Source organism: Condylostylus longicornis, unplaced genomic scaffold, assembly GCF_029603195.1.
Source record: "Condylostylus longicornis isolate FDR11 unplaced genomic scaffold, ASM2960319v2 ptg000031l, whole genome shotgun sequence".
Lineage (NCBI taxonomy): Eukaryota > Metazoa > Arthropoda > Insecta > Diptera > Dolichopodidae > Condylostylus > Condylostylus longicornis.
The window spans coordinates 6,423,701-6,436,737 of NW_026578000.1; the positions used below are offsets into that span (position 1 = coordinate 6,423,701).

The 13,037-nt window shown below is 21.1% G+C and overlaps 1 non-coding gene across 1 annotated transcript; it reads right to left on the reverse strand.

The window, feature by feature from the left end:
* Nucleotides 1–8,564: 8,564 nt before the first annotated feature.
* Nucleotides 8,565–8,638, reverse strand: Trnas-aga (transfer RNA serine (anticodon AGA)). The gene has a single exon. It is a non-coding gene; the product is annotated as a tRNA-Ser (tRNA).
* Between the last annotated feature and the right edge of the window lie 4,399 nt (nucleotides 8,639–13,037).

Sequence of the window (13,037 nt, forward strand, 5' to 3'; positions counted from 1 at the left end):
AACTTTTTTCATAATTTTACACCCTAGAGTCTTTGTTGTAAGTATGATAGAAAAAAATATGTTTACACATTTTACCCACGTCAAACCTACTCACGCAGGTTCATTTTTATTTTCGACTCCAAACATTTATTTTTTATTTTAATTTCTTTTTTTTTTTTTTTTTATAAATAATTAGTAACATGTCGCCATTTTTAAGAAACCATAGATAAAACAAAAAAAAATTTATCCTAAGAATGTATTGTTATAAATTTTTTTGTGAATAATAATCAGTTCTTATATTTAAATTTATGGTTATGTTTTTTCTTATATAGATAGCATAAATTTAATCTTCCAAATTTTACAGCAATTCTTTTACAGTTCCACAATCCAAAATTTGCTAATTTTTCCTGTATAGATAATAAAAACTCCTATATTTTATAGAATTTCATAAAATCTGCAAACTTGAATTTAATCTCTACAAACAGATATTAAAAAATACAGGTCACGGCGCCTGGTAGTTCTCTTAAAAAATATTTTATTGAATCGTCCACGTACAAAACGTTATATTTCAAACTTTAAAGGAACATTAGTGAATAAAAATAAGAATTCTAGGACGGAATCTTTTAGAAGATTTAAATTTAAAATTTACACCAGTATTGGCGATAATTTAATAAAATCGTTCTACGTATTTAATAGAACAACAATTATTAATCAAACAATTTCATATTGAATCTGATGTCGAGCAATAAATCTAATATTTCAAACTATTGTTAATTTCAAAAGATTTTTATCAAATTTTCACCAATTTATACATACATCCATAAATCACGTAAAATATTTGATATGTAAACGCTACTAATTCAAGCAAACTATGAAGGTACTCGTACTTTTAGTAAAATGTTTATAGTTATTTTTATTTAGAATAGTAAACAAAAATAACAATAAAAAAAAAATAATTATTTAAGGATAACATTTTTTGAAGAGAAAAACAAATTGAGAAAACAAATAAACTCTTGATACTTGTTTAATTTTAAAATTCATTTAAAACCAACAGAAATAAAAAAAAAAAAAGAAAATTTGTACAAATATAAAACAGGAAATTAATGTTTATTTAAGGTCATGTACGTTGGAACTTGGTATAGAAAATATTAATTTTCTCAGTGGAATAATTTTTCTCTCCTTTTTCTTCTTTTTCTTTTTTTTCTGATTTCTATTTGTATTTTCTTTTCAAATATTATTTTGATATATATATATATGTATGTATATGTGTATAGGTTGTAGTAGTAATGTACATACTAAAAAAATTTTTTTGTCTAATTTTAATTTTTTATTCATAATGCAAAAACTAAAATAAATTTTTGTAGTATTTTAAATCAAAAAAAAAAAAAAAATAAAAATTATCATTTCTTTTGCTCATGTAAATACAAAAAATATTCAAATATATTTTTGTAAATAACTCATGTTCTTGATTTTGAATAATAAATGCAAAATAATCAAAATTTTAAATACGTACAAATGAGAATAAAAAATTCAAATATACCAAAATTATGATTTGTAATATTACATATATAAATTTAACATTTTTTTTGTAATACATACATAGTACAATTTATAATTTACATCAGGATGTCAGGATGCTTTTAGAAAATTTAAATAAAATTTTCTAAAGTTTAGAAAATATAAGAATAACTTATTGCATATTCAATATTTTTATTTTTAAAGAAGCACTATAATTTTTATTATAATTTGTATTTTGTTATAAGAATAAGCAAGCAATTCTTTCAAAAAATTATAAATATTCATATAGTAATATTCAGTTCCCTCGTAAGAGTCTATAATAACTAAAAATTTATAATTTTAATTTTTACAAAATTATCGATTAAATTTCTGATATTAATGAAAAATTTGTAAATAATATTTTGAAAAATATTTAAGATTAAACAATTTTAAAAAACAATTTCATTTACAAAAAATTTTCCTCACTACTATTTTAAAGCAAGCAAATCACTTAAATATTAAAATTTGCAAAACACAGCCATTTTTTCAATGATTTAGAGGTTTTAATGTAAATTTAATTATACCTTGAATAGCAATTTCTAAGTTTAAATTATTGAAAGCAAAAATTTAGTTACACAAAATAAAAAGAAATTCCATAAAAATTGGAATTTTCTCAAGAACGTTTTAATTAACAATTTACAATTAATTTTATTTTTTACTATTCATTTCCCTAAAATTATGCAATTAATCTTATAAAAGAAATTTTATTTTGCTTTAATATTTTTTAATTTTTTGAACGTTAAATTTGATAGCATGTAGCTAGGTCATCATTATTATTTTTTAATGATGAAATTTAAAATTTTAAATTATTTTTGTTTAAACAAATTTTTTTTGAAATTCAAGGCTGTTTTAATAATGAAATTATTATAAAGTTTTTCTTTACAAACATTTGAATAGGAACAAAAATTATATTTTTTTCGAATTTAATTCTTTCTTTGTATTTTCTTTTTTGTAACATCATTATAATCTGTACAATAAAAAAGGAAAAATATTAGACAAAAACAATATATCTAATAGTTAAAATAAAATTAAAGTATGTATATAATTTATGTGTGAAAATAGATATCCTTGAATATTTCTATTTTTTGAATGATGCCAATAGCATTGGTTAAAGGTCGTATCTCTTTATTTTTTTTATACATAATTTATAAAACAAAATTATAAAGAATAAAAAGATTTACAAAAAATTAAATTTGAAAATTTTTTTTTCGAAAACGAAAGTATATGATCTTAACAAACGAAAATATTATGATTTTAACTAAAAATATTAGATTAAAAAACAATATAATAGTAGTGAGTATTACAGCATAAATCTGAGTTTAAAAAATGGCAAATAAAATTGTTAATTTATTATGTATAAAATAAAATTTTAAGTAAAATAAAAAAAAAATAATTAATTAATACAAATTTAAATTTAAAATTAAAATATACATATATAGGTATTTGGAAATAAAGTTTTCTGAATAAAATAAGCTTAATATTCTATTTTATTTCTTTTTAATTGCAATCAATTTAAAGAAATTAGAAATTTACAAGAAATTATAATTTTTTATATATATACATATAATATTAATATTTAAAATTAATATTTCTAAATTCAATTAATATTTCTAAACTTTCAATATTGCATTAAAAATTATTAAAAATGTGTACTTTAATTTTAAATTTAAAAAGAATTTTATTTAAAATCAAATTTTTCTTAATTTAAAAAACCAATTTGCTCTCTATTATAAATGTTATAGATACAAAATTTTTATTTATATTTCCAAATATTTTTTCTAATAAATTTTGATTTTATCAAATAACACAATATCAAATACCTAAATCCTAAATGATTTATTATTGAAGATAAAATATGCTTAAATTTATTCTAATCCAAATTGGTTAGAAAATTTATTCCAAATTCAAAATATAAAATAATGAAATATATTTATATATAGAAAGTGTAATTATAATTTTTATTAAAATCGACTTAAAATAATATGTGTGAAAAAAAAAATTTACAAACATCTGGATCCTTATAGTGATAGATAAATAATACAATTTTATTTTTTTAATTTTTATGTATGTTAAAAAAGTTTATGGTATATAAAATAAATTTTTTATTGTTATCTACCTATTAATAAATTTATTGAATTTATTTCTGTATTTATTTAACCCTTCATTGCATCATTATAATTAATTAGTATATTTATGATATTATGATAATGATTAAAAAAATAATTTAAGCAAATGAGAAATTTTTGCATACTCAATATTATTGATTTTCAACTTTGTTAATATTTTTTTCATATTTTAGTACTAAAAATAAAAGTTAATAAATCTTTTATTGAAATTTTACAATAAAAAATTATTAAAATAATTACATATTATTATGAATATTTGAATACAATCATTTTTAGATGAACATTTTTGTTTAGGTTTAATAGAATTTTATATCTTAAATTATCATATTTTGTAAATATTCACACAATCTGGTTTCGATTCGATTATTTGTAAAATCAATAGGTACGCATACAAACACATTATGTACAGTACTTGATTATGATCATTAAAAAATTCGGTTCCATTAAGGCATCGAACTCATTTAGTTTGTATAATGTGGCGGCAGTACAACCTACATCTTATTCATGCTTATATTAAAATATCCTGATCTTTTTGTTGCTTTTTATATTTTCATCCTAAAAGAAAAAAAAAAAGAATTGAAATGAGAAAAACAATTTTTTTTTTTTAATATTTAATTTACTTTTTTTTTTGTATTATTATTTTTTTGCTCTCAATATTCTTTTCTTTTGAAGGCTAACCAATAAAAAATTAAAAGAAAAATAAAACGAAAGAAAAACCCAATGTTTGTTGGAACGCGTACACATTCATATATATGAATGTGTACGTTGTATTACAGTTATGTTAATATATTAACAAAAAAATGAAAATAAAATAAAAGTATAAAAGCGTAAGAAACAAAGAGAAATCCGAAGGCATATTTGGTTCTTCTCTGGTTTTATTTTTTTGGTTTTCTTAACTTTTTTATTTTTTATTTTTTGTATTATTTTTTTTTTGGTATTTTCTTACCAATATTATTCTAGTTTCACTTTTGTTCTTTTCTGTTTACCATTTTGTACATTCATTCCTTCTACCCATTCTAATATTATTTTTGGTGATGAAATATGAGAACTTGGCAAAGCTTTTAATATTTTCAAATTTTTATTTTGTTTTCTTTTTCATTCCCATTTTAAATATTTTCTATATATGTTCTATAAAATATACATATAAGTATGTAAAAAATATTGATGTTTATTTCAGTTTTTTCTTCTTCCTCTTATTTTCGTCATTTTTATTTAAAATTATTTTCAAAAATTTTGTTATTTTACTGGTACTTTTCTTTTCATTATTATAATCTTGGTATTTATATCGTGCTACCATATTTTATTGGAAGAATAATTTGAATGTCCATTTTTTTTTCAGACTTTTTGAATGTCCTTTTTATTATGTATTCTTAAATGGACCATTAGACTAGAGAAGTGTAAAAGAATCAAATTAATATTATGGAATATAAGAATAGAGTTAAATGAATATACATATGTATAAACACAATATATATATATATATATATATATATATATATATGTATATATATATATATATATGTATAAAAGAAATAATTTATTATCCTTGTATAACTAAACTCATTTTGTATCCTTTTGTTTGAAATTTCTTCGCCCTTTTTTTTATGTTTTTTTTTTTCATTTCTTTTCACTTCATTTAATTTTTTCAACATTTTCTTAATTCTTTTTTATTCATTTTCTTTTTCTATTTTATTGAAATTATTTATTGTTAGTACTTACATATAAAATGATGAAAGGGTTATTCAAATTGTAAAATTATCAGAATTAAAAAATTTAATTACAAAAGAAAGAAAAAAAGGGCATAAAAGTGAATGAAATGTGAATTTTATATGAATTTTTGTAAGATGAAAACAAAAAAATAAAATAAACAAACCATTTAACTGGTGAAAGATAAATAAAAAAGAAAAAAAAAAAACACATGGAAAATATTGGAAAGATTTTTAATTAATTTCTTTGAAAGGGTTAAAGATCATCCTGTATTTTTATATAAATGGAAATTTGTTACAAGAAAAATTTTCCTTTTGTTTTCATCTCTTTGGAAAAATTATGAAAGAAAATTATTGCAAAAAATGCAATTTTATTGCAAAATTGTTTGTTTCCTTTTTCTTGCTTTATAAAAGAAAATGTTGCATTTTTTTTATTGAATTTACATATATATGTATGTAGATAGGGAAATGCAAACAAGAATTGAATGAATTGAATGATTTGTTTACTTAAAAGATTAAAAAATTATATGTAATATTATATGTATTCAGCAGCATTTTCCATTTAATTATTTCTTTTTTCTCATGAGAATTTCATGCATTTTCACATAAATGTATTTATTGTAAAATTTATTTAAAATTGGCGATATTTATATAACCAATTCAATTTTATTTTCAAAAATAAGAAACGAAATAAAATTTTAGTATTATTAAAAAAAGTATAAAAAATTTTAATTGATTAATAATTATCATTAACACCTTGCCATTTAAATATATTTGCCCGTAATTGGAAATCGTATAAGCGCATAATTATCTAATAGTAATATGTAAAAAACGTATTTGGGAATTGTGTTTCTTTGGCTGCTTTTTTCATTTTTGTTGAAAATATATTGCTAATGTTATAATTTCAATTTATTAAGCAATTCCTATATTTATTATTTTAGTATATAATTAATATTTTCATATAAAACTAAAACTCAACTTATTCAATTCTACTACATCTTCATTTCTATATAAATATAATAAATATAATTGTTATCAACTTTTATCTTATATTGTTATCAATTCTTTTAAACTTTTAATAAAGAATTTTCCTTTTCAATTAAAATTTACAAAACAAATATTTACATACCGTCAGTAATACACCATCTTTTAATTATATATTACATTTTAATATCCAATAAAAAGAAATTTTTTCAATAATTTTGTTAAAAGAAAAATCTTTTCAATTTATAATATACAACTAAATAATTTACAATTATTATTATACATTTAGTGTATAGTGAAGGTCACTTTACGATAATAATTTTATTTTATAATATTCCTTAGAGATAATTTCAATCTTTATTTCATTTTCACAATATATTCTCTCTGGATCAAATTATAAATTAATCATTTTTATTAACAAAAAAAAAAAAATACAACAAAACGGAAATAAAATCAAAGCAACAAAGAAAAATTCACATACAAAAAGCTCTAAGGATAACACATACATATGTATAAGTGTGGTAAATAAGGATCTTGTTGTACATGGTACTCAATAATAAAACAATTACACATAATATAAATTATATTATGTATATATGAGTGTTGATCGAGTACCATTATTATTTAATGTATAATAGGATTGTAATGTATTACAATATAATATAAAACTGTACAGTATAAGTATATACATATTTAAATTGTTTTATAAAATTGATATACAGTATTTAAGAAAAGAAAAATAAAGCTAGTAACGAAAAATAGCATAGGAACTTAAAATCGAAAAGTGAAGGGTTTATAAACAATTGCGTATGTGTATATATAATATGTAAGCATTTATAATAAAAATTATTATTCAATCTATGTACATGCAAAAATAACAAAATTATACTTTTTAAATCATACCTTCACTAAAACATGTTTTAGATTTACATCATCATATTTTTTACAAAATTATTTTTGAAACAAATAATTTTAATGAAAAGTAAAAATTTTATAATATGCAAGAACAAAATTTCATAAATCTTTAAAACAATTAAATCAACATTATGTTTTAATCAAAATTTTAATTTTTATTTTATTTTACCACCATTTGATTTATATTAAAAGCAAAAATGAATTGATATCTTAATTACCATTGTATAATATTAACAATAGCTTTATTAGCAAAAATGTAAATATCTTCTAGAATTTTATTATTTATTTATGTACATATGGAAGTAATGTAAACTAGTAAATGAACTCTTAGAGAATTATTCAAGAATTAAGATTTAATACTTAATTTTCTATAGTCTATGTATAAAAATACATCATTTGAAATACTTATTTTAGTCGGCCTTCGCCAATTCATTTTTTGTTTCTAACTTCATAGAATTTAAAGTGTATTTGAAAAAAAAATTCATATTTAAATTTAGTTTTCTGCAGTATGCCCATGGTATATGCTAAAAAAAATACTAATAAATGACAAGTTTCAATTTGGCAAATCATAAATTGTAAACTTACCAATCAGGAATACTTAAAATATACAAAATTATAAAAAAAAGTCGGAATCAAAAAACGGAAAATTTCATATTACATAAAGAACATTCTTATATTTTTGGCAACATAAATTCTTTTATTAAAGTTATTCCTGTTTTGAATTTCTAAATATTTTCTTTATTTATTTATAATCCTTGCTGAATTTTTTTTTTATATATATTTGTGTTTACGTATATATTAGATATAAATGTAAATAAAAAATACAAAAAATACAAATATTAAACACTATTAAACAAATTCCGTCCCTGATTCCACAATAGACATTCGTAGTCAGATAGACATTCATTATTAAATAGATATTCATATGTACATATTCCGTTTATATTCCGTTGCTGTATTCTCGAAAAGTGGGGTTCATATTAAAAATGAAAATTTCATATAAAACCATATTATGTTCAAAAAGTACAATCATTTTTTGTGAATGACATATTGTCATTTTCACAATAAATAAAACAGGATAATATTGTTTCTTGTGCAAAAGAAAAAAAATAAAAATTAATTTTTCTGTTTATTTGAAATATAAAATATAAAATTGCATTATGAATTTTTACTAATACAACATCATAGTTGTGAAATTAATAAGTAATGTGCTTATTACACTAATAATTTAACTTAATGGAAATTTAACGTAATCAAAGGAACGAGTTAAAGGCAGAAAAATTAATTAAAAAATTTTTCTCCTCGAACTGGACTCGAACCAGTGACCTACCGCTTTCTAGGCGGACGCTCTACCAACTGAGCTACGAGAATAAAATTGCATCTTTTATCCATTTTATTTTAAACAAAGAGCTTCTTGCAACTAACATAGACACCACAATAGCCAAACTAAATTTTTTGAATTAATTATACGCTTTACTACTACTGTTTTACAACCACATAAATCTACTTATTTAAACTTACGATTTATCTAACCATATTTTTTTTATGTACCATATTGGAATATTAATAAAGCTCTAATATAAACTATTGTTTCTTTTTTCAAAAATCCTAATGGAAAGTAAATATATGAACGCGAAAATCCTGAAAATACAAAATAAGAAATTGCACAAATGCTTAATTATATACACATTTAGCAAATTAATTAATACAATATGTCCAAAAACTAGTAAAATATTACTTAAATTACACCATTAAAACACAAATACATTTTATAAAATTCAAAATCTTTTTGCACCATAACACCAATCTGTTCACTTTAAGCTTACATAGGTGCTTACATATACATATTCTGAAGTAAATGGCGATAAAACAAGTTCCACTTGCTTGGTTAAGGTAATTACAAAAAAAAATTATATTTATTTTTAGTCGTTTTTCCCTAAGAAAACATTATGAAAATAGGTAGATAATATAACCTACTACCTAAATCAAATATACCCATATAATATGAAAATATATTACGTGCAAGTATAATTGTCCAGAAAAAGCAAATTCAAAACACAGTACGTATGTAGGCTTCATACATTACTTTCTCATACCTACCTATGTGGGTTTTTTTTCTTTCTTTTCAATTCATCTGACTCGATCTGATATATGTAGCTAAGCACGTGTGCCTTGCTAAATATCCATATGACTACTTACTATGCATAAATGAGTTCGCATAAATATAGCATATTATTTAACCATAAATAGAACACTCTTATAAGACTAGGGAAAAATTATAATCCTTTTTTTTGCAGATTTCTTTCTACAGTATTTAATTTTGATTTTCTTTGGTTTTCACATGATTATTGTGTGATGATAGTTGAAAAGGATGTTTTGTGGTCTGACTTGAATTATTGTAACATCTTTCTCCTATTATGTATTCTCCTGTTATGTACTCTTTTATACATTAATATTATGTCTTATGTCCGTTTTTTTTTGGGAAACAAATTCATTCACAGACAAATCATTTTTATTTTATAAATATTTATTTCTAATGGTTCGTTCTCATTATTTTTATAAAAATTTTGCAATTTATTTAAATTCTCAAATATCAAATAAAAATGTTATGTGTGTAATTTTAATTAACAAAAAAAAAAATATGTCATACTCAATACTGAATTGACATTTAATTGTCAAGAAGAACAATGCAAATTATTACAGTTGCACTTAAACTTTACTTTTTATACAAAAGCTACAAGTAAATTCATTCTTACGACTACTACACACTTTACTTAGAAAAAGGCGACTGCTGTATAAAAGATTTGGTCTTATATTTTGTTGCAGCTGATTTTACATTTATGTCAAACATACAATTAATCCAAATTCCAAATACGATGATTGTTTTATAAATAATTAGGCTACGATTATTTCAGTTGTTCACATGACAATTCTTGAATCAATGGTCGGCATTCGTTCCATTTTCCTTTAATAAAGTTCTAACACATTTAGACGCAAAAGCGTTGAAATATAACAAGCACCACGATGAATCATAAATGAACTAATTAGCTGATCGACCATTTGAAGGTTGAAACTCAGTAGAACAAAATATTTAAAAATTTTAATTCATTTTATTCAAATTTACATAATTTTCAGTTTAACTAGAAAAATAAAATTTATTAATTTTCTAAAATAAATAAAATGGAAATGCTTTAATAATTAAATAATAACGAATTTCAATTCAATATCCAGCTTTCGTTAATTTTTGAGTACATCTAGATCTAGTGAGCCTCATATTCAAATATTTTTGAAAAGTACTCATTTTTCGAGTACTTTAGTTGCTGCATTTGTATTTAAAATTTTGGTTTTTGACAATTTCGTTTCAGTTATTTATCAAGCTTTCGTTGAGCTAAAATGAAGCTAATTTAAAAAAAGCGGGTTTTTCCTAATTAGAAAAATAAAATTGTTTCTTTTTATAAATGTTCTTTCCTAATTTAATTTATTGAGTTTTTTATTTATTTTATAATTTATTGAATTCATATCTGTTAAACAATTATAAAAATTTGTGTTTTTATAAAATGAAGGAGACAAGGAAAAGTAAAGTCATATCAAGAACAAGTAGAGCTTCTTTTAAAAAGGTAAGTGTTAGCTCCTAAGATTGTGAGATTCATAATTTTTTTTTTAATTTAACTATGGATATATGGGGAAGCAAAACTGTAAAAATTTTCAGAAATAAGGACGCATATAAAAAAAAATCTCACTAAACTTTATATTTAAAGTTTTGCTGTACTAAAAAAATGATTGTTTCCCAAAAAGTAGAAAATTAAAAAAGAAAGTTTTAGTTCTGCTTAAAATATTTTAAAATTTTTTGTTAAAAAGTTCAAAAAAGTTTTTTAAAATATAGTGTAGTACCTAAATATTGTAATTGTGCACATTCTTACATAATGGAAGTTGGAATATAAAAAATTAAAAAAAAAACGTTTGCTATTTGCTCGCTGTATTTTATTGGATAAGTGGGGCTAATTCTGATGCAATAAAAATTAGTTGTAGACTAAAGTTGCATTGAAATAAAATTGGCGCACCTAAATATGTGTATATGTATCTACCTAAGTTAGATAGGTACATATGTGTATACATAGGTATGTATGTACTTATATTAAAAATACATATTATTTCAAATTGTTTATTGTATTGAACTTTTAGGAAGAAATTGTATTAAAACTTGAAATTACTTGAATATTTTTGGATTATTTGGAGTTTGCAATTTTGATATACTTAGATAACCTGCTCACATACATATTCCAGCTATTTTAAAAGTTCATATTTAAAAGTTCATAAAGTTGTATCTAACTTACTAAATTATTTAAACTCTTTTACTGGCGAAAATATTTACAAAAACATTACATATGTAAGTATCTAGTATGAAAGAACATATGTAAGTATCTAGTATGAAAGAACTAGTTTTTATGCATCAACGTAGGTAATTATATCTACCTATACCTAAATGCATAACAAGTTTTAATTTAATTATTAAAATTTCCACTAGCATTAAGAATCTTTGTTAATAAATTGGAATGGTGCTAAGTAGCAGAAATCAACTGATAAGAATTTCAAAATTTTATATGCAAGTAAAACAACACTGAGTTAGCTCTAATGTTGGGCAGGTATAATTATCTTAATACAAATATTTTTTATTGTGATTATTAGAAAATGTATTATTTGCTTTAAACTTAATTTGTAATAACACAATGTAAATAAGTTCTATAAACAAACATAATTACATACCTTCAAATTTCTTTAATAGCATGTACTTTCCCATCTGTTTAAAGGAGCAACTAACTTAAATAGGAGGTTTTAATTTTGATACAAATTTTAGAAATCAAAATTAAATCAAGTAGTGCATTTTACATTATGATAGAAAAGATACCTATATAATACACCTAAGTACTATACATAATTCTTAGAAGACAAATTAATTACGTACCTATGTGAAATTCTTAAGGGTACAAAATAAATTAATCATTTTGGTATTTGAAAGACCTTGACATTGTTTGTTTTTGTTTTTATTCTTTCCCTCTTGGAGCATAACATTTATTAGATAAAATGTTGTACAGAACATTTTCTAACTTCATTTACACAGTACCTATATATATATATGTAGATATAAATATAATATTCAATAAGTTTATGTTAATGTGTCATGGCACTTACTTTTCGTTACAAATTTTTACAATGTACAAGTACAAATTTGTTCCAAAAATAAACTTTATTTTTATAGGTATGTATTTGCGTTTTCTCTTTTATATATACTTAGTTTACTATGTTTTCAAAATTTATACGCAATATCCGGGATTTGGATGTTTTTTGCTTTTCTTTTTCCAAGAATGGAAAAATATTGTACCATGGTTTATTTTTAGGGTAAAAGAAGCAAAAAAAAATGTTTTGTGAACAAAAATAGTTTTCCTTTGATTCTGTTACTTTTTTTTAAGTTCTAAAAAGAAAGATTCGTTTTATTCAATTTGTCCGCATTTCAGCCTCCAAAAAAGAAGAGAAATACAAATTAATGCTCACATTTTAACACTTAAAATTGTCATCGTTATTCTTTATTTCTTGCAAAATATCTATAATGTACATATATATGTATGCTTATATATTTCATGTAATATGTATCATAAATATAATATTATATATACTTAGTATATAAAAACAAAAATGTGACCATAAGTATGTATTTCTTTATTCTCTTTATAAATAAAAATAAAATGCATTTATCTTTTAATTCACGTTTCCA